The sequence below is a fragment of the Meleagris gallopavo genome, chromosome 19 (genome assembly GCF_905368555.1).
Source record: "Meleagris gallopavo chromosome 19, MGAL_WU_HG_1.1, whole genome shotgun sequence".
NCBI classification, from domain to species: domain Eukaryota; kingdom Metazoa; phylum Chordata; class Aves; order Galliformes; family Phasianidae; genus Meleagris; species Meleagris gallopavo.
The window spans coordinates 8,673,962-8,691,392 of record NC_139422.1 but is presented as its reverse complement, the minus strand read 5'-3'; the positions used below and the strand labels follow the sequence as shown (position 1 = coordinate 8,691,392).

At 41.6% G+C, this 17,431-nt stretch overlaps 1 protein-coding gene and 1 long non-coding RNA gene across 7 annotated transcripts in view; one reads left to right on the top strand and one right to left on the bottom strand.

Moving 5' to 3' along the window:
• STRBP (spermatid perinuclear RNA binding protein) overlaps positions 1 to 8,930 on the top strand; it is a 63,039-nt gene extending 54,109 nt beyond the window's left edge. The window contains exons 19-20 of one of the 5 annotated variants that reach the window (XR_014887295.1): positions 5,003 to 5,076; positions 7,551 to 8,930. The gene's annotated coding sequence lies outside the window, so the exon portion shown is untranslated. Of the gene's footprint in view, positions 1 to 5,002 lie in introns of all 5 variants that reach the window. The other 4 variants (XR_014887294.1, XM_085239425.1, XM_085239424.1 and 1 more) reach the window with 4 other exon arrangements.
• Positions 1 to 17,213, bottom strand: part of LOC116217297 (uncharacterized) — a 67,190-nt gene extending 49,977 nt beyond the window's left edge. Inside the window, exons 1-2 of one of the 2 annotated variants that reach the window (XR_014887296.1) lie at positions 16,233 to 17,213; positions 5,655 to 5,769 (exon numbers count right to left, since the gene is read on the bottom strand). This is a non-coding gene — a long non-coding RNA (uncharacterized LOC116217297). Of the gene's footprint in view, positions 1 to 5,654; positions 5,770 to 16,096 lie in introns of both variants that reach the window. The other variant, XR_014887297.1, reaches the window with a different exon arrangement.
• Between the last annotated feature and the right edge of the window lie 218 nt (positions 17,214 to 17,431).

Sequence of the window (17,431 nt, the reverse complement as noted above, 5' to 3'; positions counted from 1 at the left end):
GAGATGAAAGCATTAAATAGCCCTGACTGATCACAGTTCATACTGGTACAAAATTAGAAAAATACTTGGTATGAAATATGTAGTAGTAAATCAGACCCAAAGCTTGTTATTTTGCATCAAAATATAATGACAAAAACAAACTGTATTTCATTTCAAAATTGAAAACATCAAACTCAGTAAATAACTGCATACATAGGTTCTCCATAATTGAGGATATGTCTGGGTAGAATTCATAGGCTGATGTAGAAAAATAGCTGTCAAATTTTGTTAGTTTAGCTAATGTTGGTGGAAACTTGACCTTGCAAGTGGCCTCTGTGTTTGCACTGGGGGAAATGAACTTGAAGAACTTTACCAGTGACTTGCCTGTTAAAGCACATAGCCATCTGATTACACTTGCAGGTGCAACTGATGAGCCATCAGAATGTACTTCCTATTTGGTGGTGCAGATTTTCATCTTCTGTTACCTTCAAGGTGCAAACACAGGGCTTGGTCTGAAGATCATTTAAAATTCAATTCATTCTTTCAGCTTGTCAGACTAAGCAATCCTGGTAGTGGAGCAGCAGGCTGCTCTGCTTCCTCTGGAAGACAGTATTTTATATGCTTCAAGGCAATGTTATGGTGCATCATAATGAACTTCTCTTGAGTATTCCTTTCGTAGGTTTAACTCAGAATGATGACAGTCTGACAAGCAGTCATCTGTCCAGTTCAAGAACTGAATAATGAAATGTATTGTTAACTTCTTTGATCTCTCTTTTGTGGCCTGTATTTGGCAGCTTAATTTCTGTGTATTGCTTTCCATCTGCATTGTTTTGCCTGTGAACTTCCACGTTTTTCTGTCACTACTGCTTTAACTCCTGGAACCCTAACCATTCTGCCCTTACTACTTTTCTTGAAATTTTCACTTTCTTGGATCTTCTCCTTTTGTTCACTGAAAAGATACTGAATTTCTTCAGTATGTTTTTGCTCATAAAGCAGTAGATACCTCCAAAATTTGTCCTCATGGCTTTGCTGCACCCTTTCTCAGTAGGATGGACAACATTTCCTGATGTTGAAATATATACTGCACTCCTATATCTGTTTTTTTTGTTTTTTTTTTTTAAGCCATTTGAAATGGCTGGTAAGACAGCCCAGGAACCTCACTCATTGACGGTGGAACTTGAGCAAAACATTCATGTGCTGAAGTGTCACTCATGAGTTCCACACATGCCTACTACATGGGCTTTTGAGAGGATAGTTATGGACTAAATTCTAAGAGTAACTTTTAACTTAACTGAAATACCAGGCTATTATTTGATGAGTAAATTGGATAACAGCTGCTTGATCGATTTTGTAACAACCACTGTTATTCTAAGGCAGAAATGGAATCTGCTTTTTTTTGCATAAGTACTTGCTCATTTCCTTTTTAAAAGACATCTCACAGGAGCACATGTTTGAAGTGCCTTTTCTGTGAGCCTGAGGTCTGCTATTTGATGGTTACTGAGCTTTGTCTTTCTGGATATACCCAGCAGTAAAATGTGGAAACTGGTTCCATGTGCTTTGTGTAGCTGCTCTCTTTGTCAATTTGTAGTAACATGTCTGTGAAGCAAAAAAAATTTTATAGTTTAAACTTCTGGTTCATGGAAAAGAAAGAATTCTGAAAAGTACCATTCAACTGCTACATATCAATAGGACATTTGGGAAAGATCTATTCACTTCCCACCTTAACTCTAGTTTTAGCTAACCAGATGCTAGTGTGTATTTTGGGAGATGATGTCTGGCACTTAAAGGATTAAAAGAAATCAGAATTTTACAATGAAAAACTGGCCTGTGTAGACTGGATTGGAGATGAACAGCATTAACATTGACTTCAGAAGAAAAATGTGAGCTTGAGTGGCCTGGTTGGTTGACACTAAGAGAAGTAAAGCTATTTACAGAATTGAGAGATTAAAATGCAGACTGTTCAATTGTTAAAGTAGCATTTATTTCCCTTTAGCTGCTCTTGAGTACAAACCCGTAATCATGCAGGTACTTACTTTCCCTTTATAACAATTTGGATTTCACGAAGCTGTGAGAGAGAAAAGTGTAACCAGCCTGCTGAGTTATCCATGCATCACAGCAGCCTTCACCTATGGAAATCCCTAGATACTGTACACTGCTAACCATTCTTCACCATTTTCCTTCTTAATGGGTGAGTGGCAGCTGGAATGCTTGTCAATTTACCCAGATATGAAACTCTGTATTTTGAAGGAATTATATATTTTTTACAAGGGAACTTAAATCCTGCTTTGCCAGCCATGTGAGATTTCTACAGGCATGTTCTGTCTAGAGATGCCTTTCAAACTGGAATGACTGGGAAGTACATTGCTGTCTTGAGCAAGTGTTTTACCTGTACGTTATACAAACACTATATGAAAATCTGCATAAACCTTTTGAGATCTATTCCATCACCATCCTGTGCTTGAAAGCTTGTATGTGACAGAACCAGAATTGAATAACAGTGAAAGGACTTGGCTAGATGAAAGCATGGGACACGACGCTTCCTGCCACCATGTCCTCCCTCTGCCAGGGCTTGCCGACTTCCTTAAGCACACATTCAGGAGTTGGAACATGGTGACCTTATTCCTGGGCACTGAGCCACACAGATGGAGGGAGGCCAGCCTCTACCCATGAAGAGTCTGTGTAATGTGCAGCCTCTGCTGCCCAAGCAGTTTCTGTTGGACACAGTACACAGTCCAACTCTCACACAGACAATTTAGTGCCTGGGTAGGTGGTTCCTAATCTGTCTAATTTGTTGTCGTGTAGCCAATGTGAGTTAATAAAATGATTCAGCAATTGTCATGGATCCTGCTGAATGTGCTGGATGCATCATGGATCTGCTGACCATGCTGCCATAACTTTCACTGCACTTAAATACCCTTGCTACTGTAAATTCTGTGCCTACCTCTTCCGAATTTCCTTCTAGCATCCCTGTAAATAACTGATTCTGTTGAATTACGGAATTTTCTGTATATGCTTCTAGATTCTTGAATGCTTTTAACCAGCCTACAAAGAGTTTCAGGGAAGCAGATTTTCTTAGAAAGTCATCCATTTGCTGAGGGACTATTTCTACTCATGCAAACATCTGTGACAACTATTCTAATATCTTTAATCTTTCTTAAATAACACTTTCCTTCTGGCAGGAAAAAAGATTTAAAGTGTATCTTATCCAATTCCAAAATTATTTGTATATTTTTCTTTTAATTGGACTGCTAAGCGAAACTTCCCTACCCGAGTTTCTTGTGTTACTAAGTAGAAAGAGGAGTGCCATGGAAACTTTCCAGGTCGTCTGGGGAAGAGATCTCCAGGCTGGAGGCTGCTCAACTGTGGGACATCAAATCCCCTGACAATCCAAAAACTCCAAAAAAATAGCTATAAATGCGAGCAGCTTTAGTGTACCATCCTTGATCCAGTCCAGCAGTGTCCTCAGAAAACCAGTCTGTATGCCTCAGTATTTTCAGTCAGTGATCCTTGACAGAAATAATATAGAAACACATTGTCCTTGCTTCCTTTATACTTCTGCATCTGTACTTCTAAGAACCTATGGATCATCACAGTCTTGTGGAGATCTGTGAATTGTATAAACAAATAGCAAACAGCATTTCAGTCTTAGACAAAATTCTAAGTTTCTCTCTGCCTCCTTTGCTCCATAGGCTAAGATGCAATCATTGTGCATTACTGCTTAGTGCATTTAGCTGAATTCTCTTTAGACAGGTGCATTTTAGTTAATAAAGAGAAAAAACCGCCTCCCACCCTCCAAATCACAGAAGCAGCTTATAGAAAAGGCTTCTGCTTCCTGAGGCTCTGGGAAACAGTACAGGAACTCTGCAAGGATTGGATTATTTTGGATACATGACGAGATATGTTCTGAATGAGTTAAGTTCTGATTTCCGTTCTCAGCTGTAAAGCAGACTGGTACCTCTCATTGGGGGAAAAAAAAAAAAAAAAATAAATGAAAATAAGCTCTCTGCTGGATTCACTGAGAAATTCCATTCAGTACAGCTGTACTGTCTGAGGAAGCAGTAAGTGAATGTTTGGGACAGAAACCCTCTCAAGCTTCCTGTTGGGAGGAAAAAAAAAAAAGGAAAAAAACACTACTGAAAAATGAGATACTTTAGTGACTTGTTTAAAGTAAAGCAAAGGTGTATCACAGTTGCATGCACTATCTACAGTATGAGACAGCTTGTCTAACAAGTCACTGGTTTCAGTGTTCTAACAGATATGATCTGCTGTTAAACTGATCCTTACTGTAAGGCAGAAATTCTGTTATAGTCATTTTAGAGCGATTCACTGAAGAAACTCAGTACCCAAGTCCCTGTGCTTATGGGTTATGACAGCAGCTTTCATTCATATTTTCTTTAGAATGTTAACCATTTAAACTAGTAATTGTTTGACATTAAGAGAATTCTCATCATAAAGCTGATTATAAAGCTAGAAGAAATTCTTTACTGTGAGGGTGGTGAGACACTGGAACAGGTTGCCTAGCGAGACTGTGGATGCCCCCAGGGGATCAACAGAATTCCTCTGTGGGATCCCTAGAAGGTGTTCCTGTCTATACCAGGGGGGTTAGAACTACACGACCTTAACGGTCCCTTCTAACCCAAACCACTCTGTGATTTATTTCTCAGTCCCCATAATTATGTCTCTTTAGCTTAATAATTTCTGTCATCTAAATCCATGCCTATTTATGTGCAGGCTCTTTAGTGCCCTGAAATATCTTGCCATTTCCCACTGCACTCACAGAAATGGTAGTGATTCATCTGTTGTGTGCAATGGCAATACAGGTAATAAGGTAATACAAAAACATGAGTGGGACGCACACAGGCCTGTGCCTCCGGACTGGGGTTTTTCAGAAGAGGATGTTCTTTCTACTAGACCTAGCTAATACCGCACAGGCATTTGAATGCCTTAGTAAAAGTTGTTCTATGAGTTTTATGAGAGAAAAATTCACTTCAGTGTAAGATTCAATTCAGTGTTTTGTCTCCAGTTCATGTGGCTAAATGAAACATTCAGGCCAAATACTTACCTTGACGCTTAAGAGGAGCTGAATGATCCAAAGTGGTAAGTGAAGATGTGCAGCTCAAAAGCAAATTTCTTATTTTGTATGTTGTTTTGTTATGGATTTGGTGCCTTAACTCTTTATACTCTAATGTTAAATATACTGTACAACAGGTAGTTTAGTGGTTAAGGGTACTTTAATGATGTTACTGACCTAGCCTACAGGAACTGTAGCAACAACTGAGGTTTCAGTGGGAGAGTTCTCTCACATGTTTAATTAATAATCTACTGATAAATTGGAGCTGAAGAATTTAAAGAGCATATAAAAATTTTAACCGTAGATTGAGACAGAAGGTATCAAATTTCCAACTTGAAAGTTTTGTGGCAGTAAGATAAAGGTACAGTCTCTTCTGCACTGTGTAAACAAAAATGAAAATGTAATTCAGCTGCCCAGCACTGCATGTTTCTCAAAAATCTCTAGACTCTTATCTCTACAATGACAAATCACACTAATTCTAAAGGACGTTAATTGAATGTAGTCATCCACTGGAACAGGAGAGCTAGGATGAGTTAGAGTTGCAATAAATTAAAATTTAAATCCAAAATAGCATATGGGCTTATGCCTAGTTCCTGCCTCTTACCTGAATTCTAGAGGTTCCAAAGTGGCCATAAGCCACTTTGCAGTTTACAAGGTGCAGTGCAGCTTCTACTTGAACACTTTTGCTTGCTGAACACACCTGGTCCTGATAGAATGCACTGAGAGAGAGAGAGAAAAGGAAAAAATGAAGGTAGAATGTTCCAGTTTGAGGAAATTAAGTATAACAGACAACAAGTTGGTGGGAAAGATGAACCGCCTTTTCCAAAGCCATAAATACCAGTCTACAGTAAAAAAAGGAGGTTTGTCTACTATGGTAAATCAGCAGCCTTAGTAAACTAAGAGCAATGCGAGGTGGTATTGATTTTTTTTCCTATAGTTTGCAAGAAATTAGGGAAGAGGCTTACGCTATCCATATCACAAGCTATAAGCTGCTGCAGTAGATTATATTTTTTTTCCCATTTCTGTAAATAAGCAGGTAATGAAAAGAGGAGGTGGAGAAACAGGAGAAATCCAGTGAACAAATTCTATTTGCCAATGCAACCCTATCCAGATGGGGAGACTGTTCCATGCAGCGTAGTATACTAGTATGGGAATCCTAGCAACTCATTTGTACAATATTCTAGACAATTTGCTCTTGCACAGAACAGAATGGTAACAAGGGAAAGCAGATACTGCTTCCAGAACTACATGTTGTAAAGTACAAATTTCAGATCACTAATACTGGTATAACTATGACAAAGTAGGTTCATCTTACCATGAAAGCTGTTTTGAAACTTCATCCACTTACATTAAGCTAACAGCGAGTTTAATTGTAACACTAATCTGAAAGGGAGTAGAGCAGAAGGTAAGTTTTAGCTTTGTACTTCAAAGCTGCTGTGAATAAGTTGGTTAATAGTGTTCCATAGAAATAACTAGACATTCCTATTTATTTGTGCTCGTTTCTATGTTCTTAGAAAAGCACAAGCTTCTGTAAGCATAACCATCACAAAGCTACTCAGGGTACTTTGTCATCTCAGCAGTGGACACTAACTGCATCTAAGTCAGCAGGCACAAATAGGTCAAGCTTAATTAAGAGGAACAGAACATCTTGGCAGGTTTGCTTTACTACTGGTACTGTTATAATTTAATGATCTATGCATATGGAAATGTGTGTATTCCTGCGCTTCTACTGTAACTTACAGTTCTGTAAGAGCATACTGCAAACTAAACAAGTAAAACAAGACATAGAGTATTATTCTTTCATTATTCCCACAAAGGGCTGTTTGTAAGCAGTTGCAGAGTGATAATGCTCAAAGCAGAATAGCTGTGGGCTGAAGAACATTATTCAGAGCAGTACAGCTTTCAGAAATTTAGTGATATGAATTATGAAACTTCTAATTCACTGTATAGATCATTTCTTGTGTTTTCAAACTAGCATTGCTAGTTCCCTGCTCAAAGTAATGGGAAAAAGTGTAGTTCTCCAACAACACATTATTACATGGAAATGTACTGGAACAAAACTGAGGTTATACTGCTGAGAGCATGTTCTACTATACAGAGCCATTCTCTGGGCAATGCTGCATAATTTAAGAGTGGGTAAATATGCCTTCAGGGTCAACAGAACACAGAACAGATGTTTAAAAAAATAACAACCCAGAAGAAGCCGTGAAGTTTTGTCCGCTCATGCATTTATTCTTCCCTGAAAAAAGGTACAGGTACATTCAGATGTGTTAGTGAGTTATAGATCAGATATCACAAAAGCCTTTAAGGACAAATGCTTTAAAGGCAGTCTCCTTTGGACAGAAAATAAAGGAAGTTGTCTCTGTCTTCCAATTCCAAAGTACAGCGTCTTATTTCTGATCCTAACCCTAAATCAATATTTATTGATCAAACTGACTAAGCTTTTTAGGTTGATGAGCTCTCTACAAAGCAATTCTGTTCTCCTCTTGAGCCTCTGCAGGGGCCAACGACTGGTGCTTAACTACTACTTCTACTGCAGAATGTCACCTGTCCTCCAGCTGTCTCAGAACCTTCTGTGACACTTGCACTTCTAAGAGAGCAACACTGCTATGGGAGTAATTCTCAAAAGTGCTAAATACAGTGGAGCAAATCTCCGTGGGCTGTACACTTTCTGAAGTCCTGCCCAGGTCTCAGTGGCAAAGTTGAGCATGAAACCTGTACTGCCAAAAATATGTGCCCCTTAACAAGAAGGATATCTATGGGAAGGTGACTTTGAGGAAAGGCTGCCGTCTTCCACATTCAACTTACAAACTTTAAAAAAAATAAAAAATAAAAATAATAATAAGAAAAAAAGGTTGAGCTTCCACCAAAAATTACCGCCACTCTAATAAATTCAAACAATTGCTGTTAATTCGGGCTAAAATTTCTCCCCTGTGTAGCCCAAACTACCATCACCAACATCTGAAGAATTTTTAAACAGTCATCTGAGGGCAGATCTCTGCTAAGAGAGTGCATACTGCAAGGAAGACAGGTGATCTGGCAATGCAGTATGATGTACTTTTCTACTGACAATTACTCCAGGACCAGGAAAAGACTGAGGCAGGGCTTTGGAGCAGTGTTTCATGCTCAGCAAGCTTGCAGAGGGAAGGAATGCAATTCTATAAATCACTTGTACTGTATTTCTGTTTCTAGACTTGAATGAATTTCACTTTTCCTTTGTGGGTCAGCATAATAAACATTAAAGCAAAGGTCTATTTTTATAAATCTCTTTCACCAGTTGAGAGGGCTGACCTGCAGCCACCAGATGGACTTATTTATCCATAGAGGACAGAATGTTTATTTTTACACTAAATTACTTACAGCATTGAATAAAACAAAATAAGGCCTTTGAACTATCTAAATAGTATCACCAAATTGCAGAAGTATGTACGTATGGTGGACAGTTCCATCTTTCTTCCCAGTAAGTCTCTCAAAAGAAGTTACTCAGAAATAAACTTCCGAATGAAGTACAAGAGATCCCTGTGATCTAACAACAGGTAATTTACGAACCAGGAGAAAACTCAATAAAGTGAGCTAGATCTACTCACTAGCTAAAAAAACCTGCAAATGTAAAGTAAATGGAATGCTCTTGGGATATTGAGTTGCTTCCTCACGTGATGCTGTACCCGGTACATTTGGCTTCATTTGACTTCTGTGTTGTGGTTTATATGCCAGCCACTGTTATAAACTGTACACAACACCTATATTTGCACTGTAATCTTAATTCATTCGCCACTGATTGTAACCCAATGCTACAGACTTCTCTGTATATAAAACCATAGCCATGTCCCACTTGCTTTCAATAGCATACAATAAAGGCTTATATCTCTGTAAACAAAAATTATGTCCTTACTACTTATTTGGGTTTTTTAATTTTATTTTTGTTTGCAGTGAGGAAACTGGCTTTAAGGTTTTTTGAAGCCTGGGAAGCCAAACCCATACGTCTGTTCTGTTTCAGTCAGGTAACAGGCACAGCAAAAGGTTAAGACAGGCTTCCCAGGCTGCAGTCTTACCAGAGGTGGCTATTTAGCAAAGCTGCATTTTGGGCGATGGAAACATAAAGCACGTTTACAGCGTAACAAGCACAATGCCTTCCTTCACAAAAGACTGCAACTGAATAAAGCTTAGGGGAGAAAGGTCTGCACAGAGATCTGTGCAAGGGCTGCACTGAGGCACAGAGATTGTGCAGGGGCTGCTGCACACAAATTCTGCTGGGGGTGTGATAGCTGATGAAAGCAGTAACACAAGACTGAGAAGACTGTGAAGGTACTAGCCAGAAATGAAAGCTTTACTTCAGAATAAAAGCTGGACATTTTCTAGCATTTTGTTAATCACTACTATGCAATGTCTGTTTTCTTAAAAGATAAATTCTAGAATTAAAAAAAACAGCAAACCTCTCTCAAACTTTTATTCTATCCCACCCCCATCTCTTCATTCTACTTCCTAGAACATTAAATTCCTGGGGTCCCAGTTTGCCCTCTGAGGTCTGAAGCAAACCCAGGCCTCTTCTTTGTCCAGAGCCCCTGAGGGCACGACAGGATCCCAGGAGAACCACGTGATTGCTGTTGTTTCCTTGAGGCTGCAACTCACAGCTTCCTGGAACAAACATGTCCAGTTGCCTGGACTTACAGAACATGCTTTTATCCTAGAAACTAACACTAGCCATTTTATCAGAAGCCTTTATCTCCTAAGTGTTTTTTTCTGATCTTTAATTCAACTTTTCAAATCTGACTGCGGAGATCATTAACCCAATTCAAAGAAGATCAACCCCAAGGAGGTTTAAAAAGTGTTCAGCTGACTTCAGTCATGAGTGCTCTTAATAAAATGAGAAGTCTGGAAAGCCACAGCCTAGCATATATACCAATGGAAATAAGAAGTGGTGTGTGACCTCTGCACTCAGCAAAGCAGCGTGCAGCCAGCTGAGCCTGCAGTTGTGAGGCAAACAGGTCAGCTGTGCACATAAGAGCCACTGAGGGAACGAACCTCTGTACCAGAACTGCCTAGACCATGTTTCCTTTGCAATGCAGAGCTCCATCAAATATTTAGAAGGTATGATCCAAAGAAGAACTGGCTGTAGTCAGTGAAGAAAACAGTTAGCTGAAATAGAAGTCCATTTTACCCTACATACTGCCATAATACTCTACCTATGTACACACAGTTAGCTAGCTTATTAAGAGGTCATTCAGAAAGCTACCTCAGGATTAGCATCTCAGAGGTGCTGAGCAGACTGACAGCCCTTCAGCAGTAGCCTGACAACTGCTGCTCAGTGCCAGCTAATGAAATGCACTGGGTGCGCTCCAGCAGCAAGCCGATGCCCTGTGGCATCCCAGGAATGAAACAAGGGGTAGATAAGAGAGTGGCACATGGCATGAGTTATGTGATGCCGATTCTAGATCTATAAAGGAAAGTATGGCTCTCTTTCCTCACTCCTTGGCCTGACATCGCTGGTCAAGGCAGCTACAGGGAGGCTGCTAGTTTAACCCCTTGTATCACTACTGTTCCATCACCCCATGCCAAAACAAACCACACAACCACTTCAGTCTGTCTACTTTTTCTCATCATAGTGCAGGAACAGCCCTCACTAAGTTCAAGCCATTCCCACAGCTGCTTGACTGCACCAGCCCTGCCTTTTGCTGGCACAAAATGAAGAGATCCCTGCAGAAGCAACCAGCTACTGAACAAGCAAGAAGTCCAGCTGATCTTGCTGCCATCAGCACTACTTTAAAAAACTGCGTATGATACAAAGAAAACTCTAATAAAGGATTTGTTTGACAGCCATGAAGGAACAAGCCAGCTTGTCACTCTACATGATCTGATGCATCTCCAAACCTGCTCAAAAATTCACACAGCTAGCTCTAGTTTCACTTTTCAATGAATGCCAACACCAAACAATCTAAATTCCATGCCCTACTGCCTCTTAATTTATTGACATGGCTTGGCTTATCCAGGTGTCAGTTCCCTTTTCTCATGAATGACAAACAGATCCAACTGCAGATCTGTTACAGGCAGCTGCGATGTTGAGGACCCTTGAAACCTGCAGAAAACTGCTCCAAACTGACTCCGAGGGCCCATTTCCATGCAGTCTGAGAAGGTGCTCTGACAGTGAAAGTCAGGAGCTACAGCGGTAGCTCATCTCAGTACAAGTGAGGGCAGACCCTTGGCTGCGCTGTATCTGACTGTGGGGTGGCAGCTCTTACTTAACAGCTTTGCACTTGAAGGCAGAAAGCACCACGTTCCATAAACTATGCCAGTGACAGCACAGAGTAAAAAATAAAGATCTGTCCCTCACAGTTTATGCTGCCCTGTACAGAAAGTAGAGCTGCACAGATTCTCTGCCATTATTCCAATCACCGGTTCTGTAAATTTTGTCTACAAATAGCTGAGTTCCTTACAGGAGGCATCTGTTTACAACACCTGACAGAAGCCCAAGGGAATTGGGCTGCCAAGACTGGACTGCATGTCTGAGCAGCTATCTCAGGATATCTTACACTCTGCTTATTCTCTCACCTTGCTTGCTATGTACACAAAGGGCACAGGGACTGTTCAGGGTTGTCTGGGACTATCAACTGACTTCTTTTATTACTGGAACAAAGTAAGAATTGTACAGTTAAAGACAAAAGTCTCCCTGCAAACATAACAACAACAAAACACTCAGACTAGGAAAAAAAAGCTGTGTTCAAATGAAAGTTGACAAACTGAATTCAAGTGTTTCAAATGGATCTCACTGAGAACAAATGAAGGAAAATTGGACAAAATTCAGAGCTTCCCACTTATACCATTACTGGCCCCACTCTGTCCCAACTCTTCTAGAGACATTAAGATGAGCTCAGAGACGAGGCTGCTGAGTAGCTACTGAAATCTAAAACCAGTCTGTTACTGTAATGCTGAAGGCACCCAGCAGCTCTAGAGTCTGTGTTCATGTCTGTGCTAGCAGCAGCCACTTCATTCATAATTCAGAGAAGTCTGGCTCAGGCTTCCACAGCCCCTCTGGCACACTGGGCTTCTCAGCATACCATGCAGAAAACACTTCAGGGCAATGCACAGTCATCTTCTCTTAGAAACACCATCCCTCTCTCTCCATGCTAGATGGAATTATGCTGCAGTCCTATGTTCTGGGTAGGCGGAGAACTCAGATGTACACTGTAAGCAGCCAGCCTTCCTCCTCCTCCTTTCCATCCATTTGCTCTGGTGCATCATTATTAAATTACTATAAAACCACTTCTTTAAACTAACACAAGCCTTCAGGGCACAGAAGGCATTAATTCACTTCCCTTTCTTGTCAGCCAAGAACTGTGCCAAAACCACAATGGTTTTCTACAGTTTTCTGAAAGGACTGATTAAAAAAAAAAAAACAACACACACACACTTTGGTCACACTGTGAAAGCTGATAGTGACACAGCTCTCAGTCTCAGTATTTTACTACTTTTTTCCTCATGCACAAAACTTGATTTAAAACGGCACAGTTTTCTTTTCCTATTCCTTTCTTTCCCATTTCTTTCCCTATTCTATCGGATAAACTGCCCTCACAGATTAGAAAACTTCATCAGAGTCACTACAGTGTTACCTCCCAAAGTTCATTTATCAGCACAGCTCTAAGGACACCTTCACCCAGGATCACAGACAACCCTATGCATTAACAGATGCTCACAGCAGGGAGTTTAAACACACCACTTTGATGTATTCATACTTTTACACCAACTGTACACTCTGTATGATGAGGGCTTCTGCTTCCTATCTGGCAGGCTGCAAATCTCATCACTTCTGCACCTTCTGGCATCTGTGAGTCCACAGTGGCTGTGATTCTATCTGAAGCACTATAGAACCTTTCTAAAACACATTTGCCATACAAGCTGTCGATCGAGGAAGATGTCTGCAACGTCAGAACAAAAACAGTGTGTTCATTTCTGTAAAGCAAACTGTACTCTGAATTGTTACACCTCTGGAGGCAGTCATGGACAGAGCTCATCTGCACAAAGAAGGCCCATACTGCAGGATCATGGTAAAGCAAACCATTTCAGGCCACATCACACATCACTTACCAGTAAAGCCAATTAAAAAAAAAAAAAAAAAAACTTTTGCCCTAATTTTTTAAATAAGCAAAATTTAAAGTTTTTTTCTAAATCATATTCTGAAAAAAAGTCACCATGATACACTTCTGCTATAGTTTGCTATGCCTATCTCAAGCAGTATTACTAAAGCAAGAGAATAACAGAAAAACATATCAGTACTCTAAGCCAAGTTCAAGCTGTACTACAAATACATCCCATAGATTGATTTCATATATACAGTTTGTCTGATTTTGTTTTGTCCTTTCAGATCCTTTTCATACAAGGGCATAACAAAACTTCCAGAACAAAAACCCGTAGGAGAAAAACATGGAGCATCTTACTCTGCTAACTGCTTCAGGTACCTCACAGACCATAGATTTTGGATTTACTAAAAGAAAGTGAGAGGTCTTTGCTAATGCTGGGCACCTAATATCCGCAGATTCCTCAGAAATCTCCAGGCTTAATGATTTCAACAGTTCACTCAAATAAGCAATGCTCTATAAAACTTACTGAGAAGGGTCTGCATGCTGAAAGCCTTTTTCCATGAAGTACCAGAATACATCACAAACACATCTTCCTGGCCCAGCTGTATCAGTGCAGTTGGTCCTTGCCCGTTGCAGATCTGCCCCCGATCCCCTCCCACAGCCTATGGCAGCCATGGCCTCGCTAGCAGCACAGCTCATTGAAGCACTTCCCAGCCTGGACCAAGCAACATCAGTGAGGCCGTTGTGTTACACATTTTTACAGCTGGTCTGAACTAACCCCTATTCATTTCAAAAGAATCACCTGCTAGCAAATCGATGAAGTCGTTATTCTAATAGCCTACAACAACTTGCATTTGAGAGCAAAATGCTCTGATGCTGGCATCTGCATCTGAAAGAGAACATCTATCCAGACCACCAGAATATGCTCCTCTTTCTTCCATCCCAGTGAAAGGGAAAACCATACACACATAATAACAAAACGTTTCTAGAACCCGCATTTGGTTCAGAGTGGAGCATTATGTCACGAGTAGTGTACATCTAGCTCAGAGTGCTTTTTAGGACAGAGCCTATGGTACTCCCTTCTCCTAGCAGCACATCCCCTAGCATTTATGCTAAGACCTGTCAGCACCCTTCCTGGATCACCTACTTACAGAACATCAAGCTCCTGGCACACTACAGTTTAAGTAGTTCACAGAAGAGCCTTATCTACAGCAAAAAGAAGTCTTGTAAGAATAGTTCTCCACAATATCTTAACTGCAAAATCATCTTAAGATGCTTGCATTAATCCGACTGGAATGAGAAGAGCCTAAGTACACATAAAAACTCTGTCTCTGCTGCTGCAGACTGAGGATTTGATTCCGTAACAACCCGCCATCAGGCAGGCTGTAATTTCACCCCCTCTCTTATGCTAGCATTGGAATGCCTGGTGCAAGTGTTGTCACCAGAATGCCAGTAGGAACAAGCAGGTGAGAAGGACCTTTTGGTGCAGTCTAATCATTACATCCGTTCTATCACACTGTAAATCTGCACCCTAAACAGTTTAAGATAGAAAACATGTTCATCATAGAGTAGGCTTTTCAGTAACGCTTAAGGCTTAGGACTTGTAGAGTTAATCATTAGAGAAACAAAAACTCAGCACAGATCTGAGTGTCCTAAGGGGAAGAAAAAAAAAAAAAAGATTAAGTACAGCATAAGTACCTGAGTTTTAATTTTCCTTCTTTACCTCTTCTCTGATGTATACAGAATTAATATGACTCAATAACACGTGCTGTAAGGATAAAGCAGCACAAGCAGAAGCACTACCTTGAAATCTGCATCTCTGGCTGGATGCTGACAGATCCCATTCATTGCCCGAATTTGCTTAATTGCTGAATTCTGTAAAAACAGATTGTAGCTCCCTACAAGTATGGAGAACTTCTAATTTAGCATTAAACGATAATTTTACAAAGCTTATTTCTGTTACAAATCCTGTTATTTAACACTGCTCTTTAGAAGTCTTGCACGGTCCAGGATTTTTACAGAACCATCTGCAGTAATTTCATCTATGCCAATTTGGGGCAAATCTTGTGATATAATTGCTCCATTAAAAACAAAAATAATTTCACAGAACTGGTTAGCAGTCTGCTTCTGCGGTTCTCAGGAAAAGATCTGATAAATCACATTCTCCTCTCATTACCTCTAGGTTAGAAATCAGAGAATTTCTATTTACAGTAGTTTTCACCCTACATATATGCATTCTTACGCATTAGGTGGTAAACACACAGGCTACAAAATTTTTTTCTGTATAAAATTTGCTTTTGCACAGAAAAAGCTTTGTCCATACAAACATTACGTCAACAATTCTAAGACTGACAGGAGTGCATTTTTCATGATTCCAGCTTCCTTTACAGCAGAACACAGCTGGCACAGCAGAACCTCTACCAGGGAGGAGGCAGCCAGGAGTGCTGGCGCTGCCTGTCCTTGTGCACGTCTCCCCTGTGCAGGCAGCCGCCCATCACATTACACATCAAGTAGTTTGTGTGCACGGTGCTTCATCAGTTCTCACATCCTATTGCCAAGCTTTCCACCCCTCATTTCAACCTTTCAGCTGGTGCAAGAAAGGAGCCAATCTGACCCTACCCGACATACTAGCACAACCACGGCTCGCAGCAGCCAGAGTGGGGCCCACCACTTTCCTCAGGCCTACGAGCCCAAAGCACTGTCTGCAGAGGGCAGGTACAAGGACAAAGCAATGTGAGAACCAGTTAAGATAGAATATAGATATTCTCCACAAAGTACTATCAATCCGCAGCAACTAATACCTTCTTGTAAGCCTCCGCTGTTTTCCCACACACCAGCGCTCTCCGTTCACCAGCACTTAGTGCCACAATGACAGCGGAAGCTCACGGATCGCTGCCTGCTAAGGGGTTCCACAGACACCATTTGGGGATGAGACTCGCTAGCATAACAGACGCGCTCAAAGGCCTCTGCTCACCTCAGCTCCTGGGCTGGCCCAGCAGCTCTTAGCAGACCCCTCGGGCACTCGTGCACCAACCCTCAGCTCCACCCCCCCACGGGGCGGGCCCAGCTGTTCCCGGCCTGCCGCCCTCCTTCGCAGTCCCTCGGCTCACCGCGTAGCCTCCTGCAAACAAGATGGCGCCGTCAGAGTACTCCGCAGGCGACGCTCCGCCACGAGCCACCACCTCTCACTGGCTGCTTCTGCCGCCAATCAGCGCATCGACCTATCAGAAAGCGCTGTGTGACGCGCGGGCACCGCCCCCGCTCCTTGGGCGGGAGCGGAGCGCCATGCCCTTCCCTCCTCGCAGCGGTAGAGGGTGAGGCCTGGCAGTCCTTCTGTAAGTCGCTTGATCGTAGAAGTCTGCCGTGTGTGAAATCTTTAGGTCAGCTCAGTTCTGTTTATCTCGTCTTCTGCAAGACCCAACGGCACTGCAAGAAAACCCTCGACTGTCAACATTACACACAGCCAGGCAGCAAATACCCCACGCTCCCTTAGCAGCAGTCACGCATTGCTCGCACAGTGCGTGCGTCCCCAGTGCTGTGAGCAGGCTGCAGCCGCGTGTCCTCAGAAAAACCTGGAGTGCAGGAGCACACGATTAGTGCTTTGTTTCATTAGCGTGCAGAAAGGCAGCAAAACCAAATCCTCATTCCTCCAACTCAGTACGGACATGTAGCTGTAAAATCTAGTAAAATCCTAAAGGGTTTTGTATGCAGAGTCCTCGGGGGCCTCAGATAATAAAGACAGTACTGCACAATAAAAAAGGAGCACAATCTACACCAGAAAACAGTCCTGGCTGTGTAAACTGATGCGTCATTTTTCTTATTATTTCACTTAAGGGCCTCCAGGCAGGCAGTACACATTACTCCCCTCGCTCAGGCACAGCCCAGCACAGCCCCATGCCCTCAGCACACCGAGCCACACCATCCCATTAAGCCCTTCAGAAAGGCCCCTGCTGAAGTGTCTAAAGTTAGGCTGGATGAGCGCGAGCCAAGCTGCTGAACAGATGGAACAAAATCCTCCTCTTGATAACAGGAACTTTATATTACTGCCACGGATAAGAAGGGCAGCTAAAAAAAGTCAAGGAGGTGGTTACATAAATTGCAGGAAGGCTTACCAGCAACACTTAAAGGTGAAGTTTTTGATAGAGCTGGAATATTCGCTTCCATCCGAAGACCCTGCACAACCAAGAAGGAAAATCTCAGAAACTAAAAGGAGATCGTAACCATAGAGGAACCGGGCCAGAGAGCCCTGGGACCTCAGCGATCCAGCACAAAGCATTCGTAAACTGCAGTCCAGAGCACACCAGGCTCT